Genomic DNA, 6,869 nt, shown 5'->3' on the forward strand with positions numbered 1-6,869 from the left:
CATTTCAATCAATAACCTAATCAAAAATCATTAATATGAGTTTCAAATATTATTTAAAACTTCAAAAATTCATATCAAATTCAAATCATAACATAATTCAATTCCGACTTCGAATACCAGTTTCTTGTCGGTTATTCTATCGCATATATTGAAATCGCCTTCAAATACATGCTATTCCAGCACTTTGATATTTAGAGCTGCTGAAACCAAAAGAATCTTACCTCAAAAGGAAGCTCTCGACGCGAGGATTCCGAATATATAATTTGTTTCAAGTTTGGACAACGTTTCGAAGTCGATTAGGACGAAAGAAATCAATTTCCCTTTCTCTTTCTCGAAACTTCAGCAAAAGGATGAATATATGTACTGAAAACTTATCTTTATCAGCCTTATAACGTGTGCTACAGAGGTATTCGCGCATATGCGCGACCGAACTCGCGCATATGCGCGGGTGGTACTGCCCGCGCGCGCAGTTCTGCGCGGATGCGCGTCTTGTTCAGTCCAAAACGCTATTTTAGGTTCCGAATTTGCAAAAGTGGTCAACATGAAAGTTGTAGCTCTATGCCTTGGATTTTATTTGCTACCAACCTCACTCAATTTGGATATTGTATGCGAGAGTTATGCTCATTCTCCCAAAATGTGTCATTGCAGGAACTGCAACGCACATGATACACTTTGGGGTGATTTTGCCCATATTTCCAAATGGATTTAGACAAAACGCAAAACATGAAAATTTTAGTACTATGTCTTAGCTTTCCAATGAAATTGGCCTCATGTCATTTGGGCCAATACTCAGGTAATTATGCTAAAAACCGTAACATGTGTCATTTTTCTGTTGCGGTTCAGCACACGTTTCAAACACAAATCAATTTCTAATACAATCTTTCATCATCACCATCTATTTTCTCACTCTCATTGTCATGATATACATCATATACATAATCACATGACAATTTCATGCATTATCGATAATCAACATAAGATTTACGATAATACGATTCACGGTCCTTACAGCATCTTTATGAATTTAATATGAAATATTTGTCACTTTAATTGTCATATGTTATTGATTGTATCATACAGGGTTTATACTCACCGGCATGTCCGGTACCTCTTGTTTTCATGTGCTTGACGGTAGGTGAGGCGAGGCTTGGGATGCCAGAGTCCAGCTCAAGGCGAGGAGATACGAGTTAGAGTGAGATTCTCGGGTCTTAGGAGCTATTTTATGATGTTGGGATTTCTTTATTTTGGCATGCTGGAAATTATATTTCAAATATTTGAGACAATTAAATTATTTTGACGATGTTTATATGGATTTGTGAACCACAAATTATGTATTTTACTCGATCATTTGGTTTGTTACAATTATAATTATTAGTATTAGATGTCGGACCCGGGGCCCCATATTAGGTGGTATCAGAGCGTAAGATATTTGGGAACAAAGTAGATCGAGTCAATTAGAATTGATTGATCATGTGATATATTTGTTAGCATTTTCATTGTGCTATGATGTGAAATACATGATTTAAATTGAGATATTATATTGTTGAGTTTTATTCGAGATTGTTGAGTCTCGATAGCCAGAGATGATTGATACAAGATTGAGATGATTGTGATTTTGTGATTTTATATGTGTTTGATCTATTGTATATCAGACATGGCTACTCGAGGTAGAGGTCGTGGTAGACATAGACAGAACATACCAGTGGCACAAGATCAGGGCAGTGCTACTCATACTCAGATGGATATAACTCCGACTCCGATGGAGATACTGTTAGCCAGATTTCAGTCTTTGCACCCACCGATGTTGAAGAGTACCGAGAATGCATTAGAGTGTGAGAACTGTTTGGAGAATATGGATCAATTATTTGAATCTCTTGAGTATCCAGATGATCGTAGAATCAAGTTAGTTGTTCATCAGTTATTGGATGTTGCTAAGAGTTGGTGGATCATGACCAAGAAAGCTTTAGAGGGTCGAGATACGATTGTTACCTGGGATATTTTTAAATCTGAATTTTATCTGCGTTTCTTTCCTACCTCTTACAGGAAAGATAGGGGAGCCGAGTTTGCAAATTTAAAGCAGAGAAATTTGAATATTGAGGACTATGTTGCTAAGTTCTCGAATTTACTGAGATTTGCTCCTCATGTAGCATCCGATGAAGAAGCTAAGGCCGATCACTTCATAAATGGTCTTAACCCTGATATCTTTACCATGGTTAATACCGGAAGGCCTAACACTTTTGCTGAGGCTCTTGATCGAGCCGAAGGAGCTGAAACCGGAATCATTAGGAAAAGAGGTTCTCAGATGCAACGACCCCAACAGCCACAGTATAGACAGCATTTCAGACATGGTAATAATGGCGGTAACAGTGGCAACATAAGAGAGCAGTTTCGGGCTAGAGGCAAGCAATTTAAGAGGCATGGCAGTAATTTTTCGAGTTTTAGTGGATCGAGACAGTCTGGTTCAGTTCAGAGCACTGGTTATTCAAGTCCGACTTGTGGTCAGTGTGGTGGTAGACATTATACCGATCAGTGTAGAGGAATCTCGGGAACTTGCCACTTGTGTAACCAGGTGGGACACTATGCTCGAGTGTGTCCTAACCGTGGCAGTGATATGTCTCAGAGTGGGGGATCATCGAGACAGACACCTCACCAGAATCGTCAGAACCCTACAGTTCATTCCTATCAGCAGTCAAACCGATCAGATCAAAACAAACAGAGTGGTAGCCACAGAGTAGGACAGCCACCTAGACAACAGGGTCAAGTTTTTGCACTCATGGAGGATGAGGCACATAATGCTCCAGATAATGTCATTGCAGGTAATTGTTTTCTCTCACGTTATCCTGCTTATGTTTTGATGGATACTGGTGCATCACATACTTTCATAGCTGAGTACTTTGTCTCATTGCATTCACTGCATTCTATGTCATTATCATCTACATTATCTATTTCTACTCCACTGGGCAAAGTGATGAGGTCAGCAGAAATGATAAGTGGTTGTGAATTTCGTTATGAGGATAATGTCATTGAGCTTGATTGTATTGTGTTGGAGATGTCTGATTTTGACTGCATACTTGGTATTGACATGTTGACAAGATACAGGGCTACTGTAGACTGTTTTCAGAAGATTGTTAAGTTTAGGCCTGATATGACAGATCACTGGACATTCTATGGTAAGGGTTCTCGAGCTAAGATTCCTTTGATATCTGTTTTGTCCATGACTCGTTTGTTGCAGAAAGGAGCAGAATATTTCTTGGTTTATGCAATTGATATTTCAAGGTCAGTACCTAAATTGGCAGATATTCCAATTGTTAGTGAATTTTCAGATGTATTTCCAGATGAAATTCCAGGATTTCCTCCAGTCCGAGAGATTGAGTTCAACATTGAGTTGATGCCAGGTACACAGCCTATTTCTAGAGCTTCTTATAGGATGGCGCTAATTGAACTGAAGGAACTAAAGGAACAACTTGAGGATCTATTGGCTAAAGGATATATAAGACCAAGTGTTTCACCTTGGGGCGCTCCGGTTTTATTCGTGAAGAAGAAAGATGGGTCTATGAGGCTTTGTGTCGATTATAGACAGTTGAATAAAGCCACAGTAAAGAATAAGTATCCTTTGCCAAGGATTGATGATCTCTTTGACCAGTTGCAGGGTTCTTCTGTATATTCTAAGATTGATTTAAGATCTGGATATCATCAGTTACGAATTAGAGAGGCAGATGTGCCTAAAACTGCTTTTCGTACCAGGTATGGGCATTTTGAATTTTTTGTAATGCCTTTTGGGTTGATCAATGCACCTGCGGTATTTATGGATTTGATGAACCGTGTGTTTCAACGGTATATAGATAAATTTGTTGTGATCTTCATTGATGATATTCTTATTTATTCAAAATCATAATTTGAGCATGCCGAGCACTTGAGAGCTGTTTTGCAGATTTTGAAAACTGAAAAGTTGTATGCTAAATTATCCAAATGCGAGTTTTGGTTGGATAGAGTGGTTTTTCTTGGACATGTGATTTCGAGTGCTGGTATATCAGTTGATCCGAGTAACGTTGAGGCAGTCATCAATTGGTCTAGACCGACATCAGTTCCTGAGGTGAGTAGTTTTATGGGTTTGGCAGGATATTATCGTAGATTTATTGAAGGATTCTCACAGATTGTGAGGCCAATTACCCAGTTGACACAAAAGAATGCACCATTTATTTGGTCTCAGGCATGTGAGGCTAGTTTTGTTGAACTTAAAAAGAGATTGACTAGTGCTCCAGTTCTGACTATTCCATCAGGTGTAGGAGGATTTACAGTGCACACTGATACTTCACATCAAGGACTGGGTTGTGTATTAATGCAGCATGGTCGTGTTGTTGCCTATGCTTCACGACAGTTGAAGCCACATGAGTCTAAATACCCAGTGCATGACTTGGAACTAGCAGCAGTGGTTTTTTCTCTAAAGATTTGGCGTCACTACTTGTATGGGGAGACATTTGAGATATTCACTGATCATAAGAGTTTGAAATACCTCTTTTCATAAGCGGAGCTGAACATGAGACAGAGACGTTGGTTAGACTTGTTAAAAGACTATGATTGCGAAATAAAATATTATCCAGGCAAGTCTAATGCAGCAGCCGATGCCTTGAGCAGAAAAGTATGCAGTATGTCCTTGATCACTAGCAGTGTATCTGATCTAGTAGAAGACTGTTGTCTTTCTGGTTTGGATTTTGTGGTAGATACTCAACCTGTAAGAGTATTTGTGATTCAGGCAGAGCCAGAGTTGTTTGTAAAAATTAGAGAGGCCCAAAGGGTAGATCAAAGCATTCAGAAATCAGTTGAACTCGTCAGATCAGGACATCGGTCAGAATTTCAGGTCAATACTGATGGTATTTTGTTTGTGAATGATCGTATTGTAGTTCCTAATAATTCAGAATTGAGGATACAGATTTTGCGTGATGCTCATTGCAGTAAGTTCAGTGTACACCCTGGAAGTAAAAAGATGTACAATGACTTGAAGAAACAATTTTGGTGGAAAAGAATGAAATCTGACATAGCAGAATTTGTATCTCGATGTTTGAATTGTCAACAAGTGAAAGCAGAAAGGAAGCGACCAGGAGGTCTTCTGCATAGCCTTAAGGTTCCAGAATGGAAGTGGGACCATATCACCATGGACTTTGTCACGAAATTGCCGAGGTCGTCGAGGGGTTGCGATGCAATTTGGGTTATCGTTGACAGATTAACCAAGTCTTCGTGTTTCATTCCTTATCAGATGACATATAGGCATGATCAGATGGCTAGATTGTACATCAGAGAAGTTTTGCGATTGCATGGTGTGCCTAAGTCCATTGTATCAGATCGTGATCCTAGATTTTCTTCTCATTTTTGGCAGAGTTTACAAGAGGCCCTTGGTACTCGTTTGCATTTGAGTACAGCATNATTCAGAGTCGTATGCGAGCTGCTCAGGATAGGCAGGCTAAGTATGCTAACATCAGGAGACGACCATTGATTTTTGAGAAAGGTGACAGAGTTTTTCTGAAAATATCTCCTTTCCGTGGTACAGTTAGATTTGGAAAGAAAGGAAAATTATCACCGAGATTTGTAGGTCCGTATGAGATTTTGGAACGTGTTGGTGATTTGGCTTATAGATTAGCTCTTCCTCCTGCATTATCAGGTGTTCATGATGTTTTTCATGTGTCTATGTTGAGGAAATATCATCCAGATCCTTCTCATGTACTTCCACCTGACGAGGTTGAGTTAGATCATACTTTGAACTATATTGAGAGACCGATTAAGATTCTAGACAGAAAAGATAAGCAACTCAGAAATAAATTGATACCGTTGATTAAAGTGCAGTGGAACAGACATGGTGTCGAGGAGGCAACTTGGGAATTAGAAGAAAAAATAAAAAAAAAATATCCAGAGTTATTCAAATGAAGTATGCTTCTATTTTCAGTCTTATTTTCAGTATTGATGATTCCATCGTAGACTTGAAATTGATTATTTGATTTCGAGGACGAAATCTATTTTTAGAGGGGAGGAACTGTAATGCCCGAATTTTAAAAAAATAATAATAATAATAAATTTTACTGTTCATGGTTACTGTTCACGGTACTGTTCATGGGTACTGTTTAAGCGCTGCGGCGCTAGAAAGTAGCGCCTAGGCGCTAGAGCTGCGGCAATTTTGGCGTCGCGGCGCCAGAAAGTGGCGCTGAGGCGCTAAAAACACGAAAAATCAATATCTAAGTCAACTTTCACCTCCTCCAATCATTTTTCTCCTCCCTCACACAAACCCACATGCATTTCCTCTCCATTTTCAAACTTCTTTCTAATTTTATGGGAGATATGCTCAAGAAAATTATGAAATGAAGTTAGATTTGTGATCCTCTCATAACGGGCTTCACGAGGATGTAAGTATTTCCCATTTTTGTTCAAGTTTGGAAATGGGTTGAAGTTTAGAATTTATATTTGAGTTGATATTTGAGATATTAAGATATTTAAGATGTTGTATTTGAGTTGGTTTGAATTTAAAAGGGATATGAGAATGGTTTCTTGTTTATGTGCGAAGAACAATTTCCACACCTTTTGTATTTCGTGTTTATGGGACATTTGTGTTTGGATTTTGGAGTTATGGTCTTCATCAAACTTGTAGATAATCAAGTTAGCTTCGATTTGGTTCAAGAATAACTCAATTCCATGAAGAATTGAAAGAGATATGCTATATTTACTAAACCTGGTCTAGAATCCCGAGTTTGTGTCCATGGCTTATGTTTATTCAAATTCTGGTATTAATCGGTTAGGATTCCGAATTTGGTGTTCAAATAAAAGTTATAGAACATTGTCTTGTCTGCGAAATGTTATAAAATGGGCTTGCTTCCATTGAGTAT

The sequence above is a fragment of the Primulina huaijiensis genome, chromosome 11, assembly GCF_012295235.1.
Source record: "Primulina huaijiensis isolate GDHJ02 chromosome 11, ASM1229523v2, whole genome shotgun sequence".
In the NCBI taxonomy this organism is placed as follows: Eukaryota; Viridiplantae; Streptophyta; class Magnoliopsida; order Lamiales; family Gesneriaceae; genus Primulina; species Primulina huaijiensis.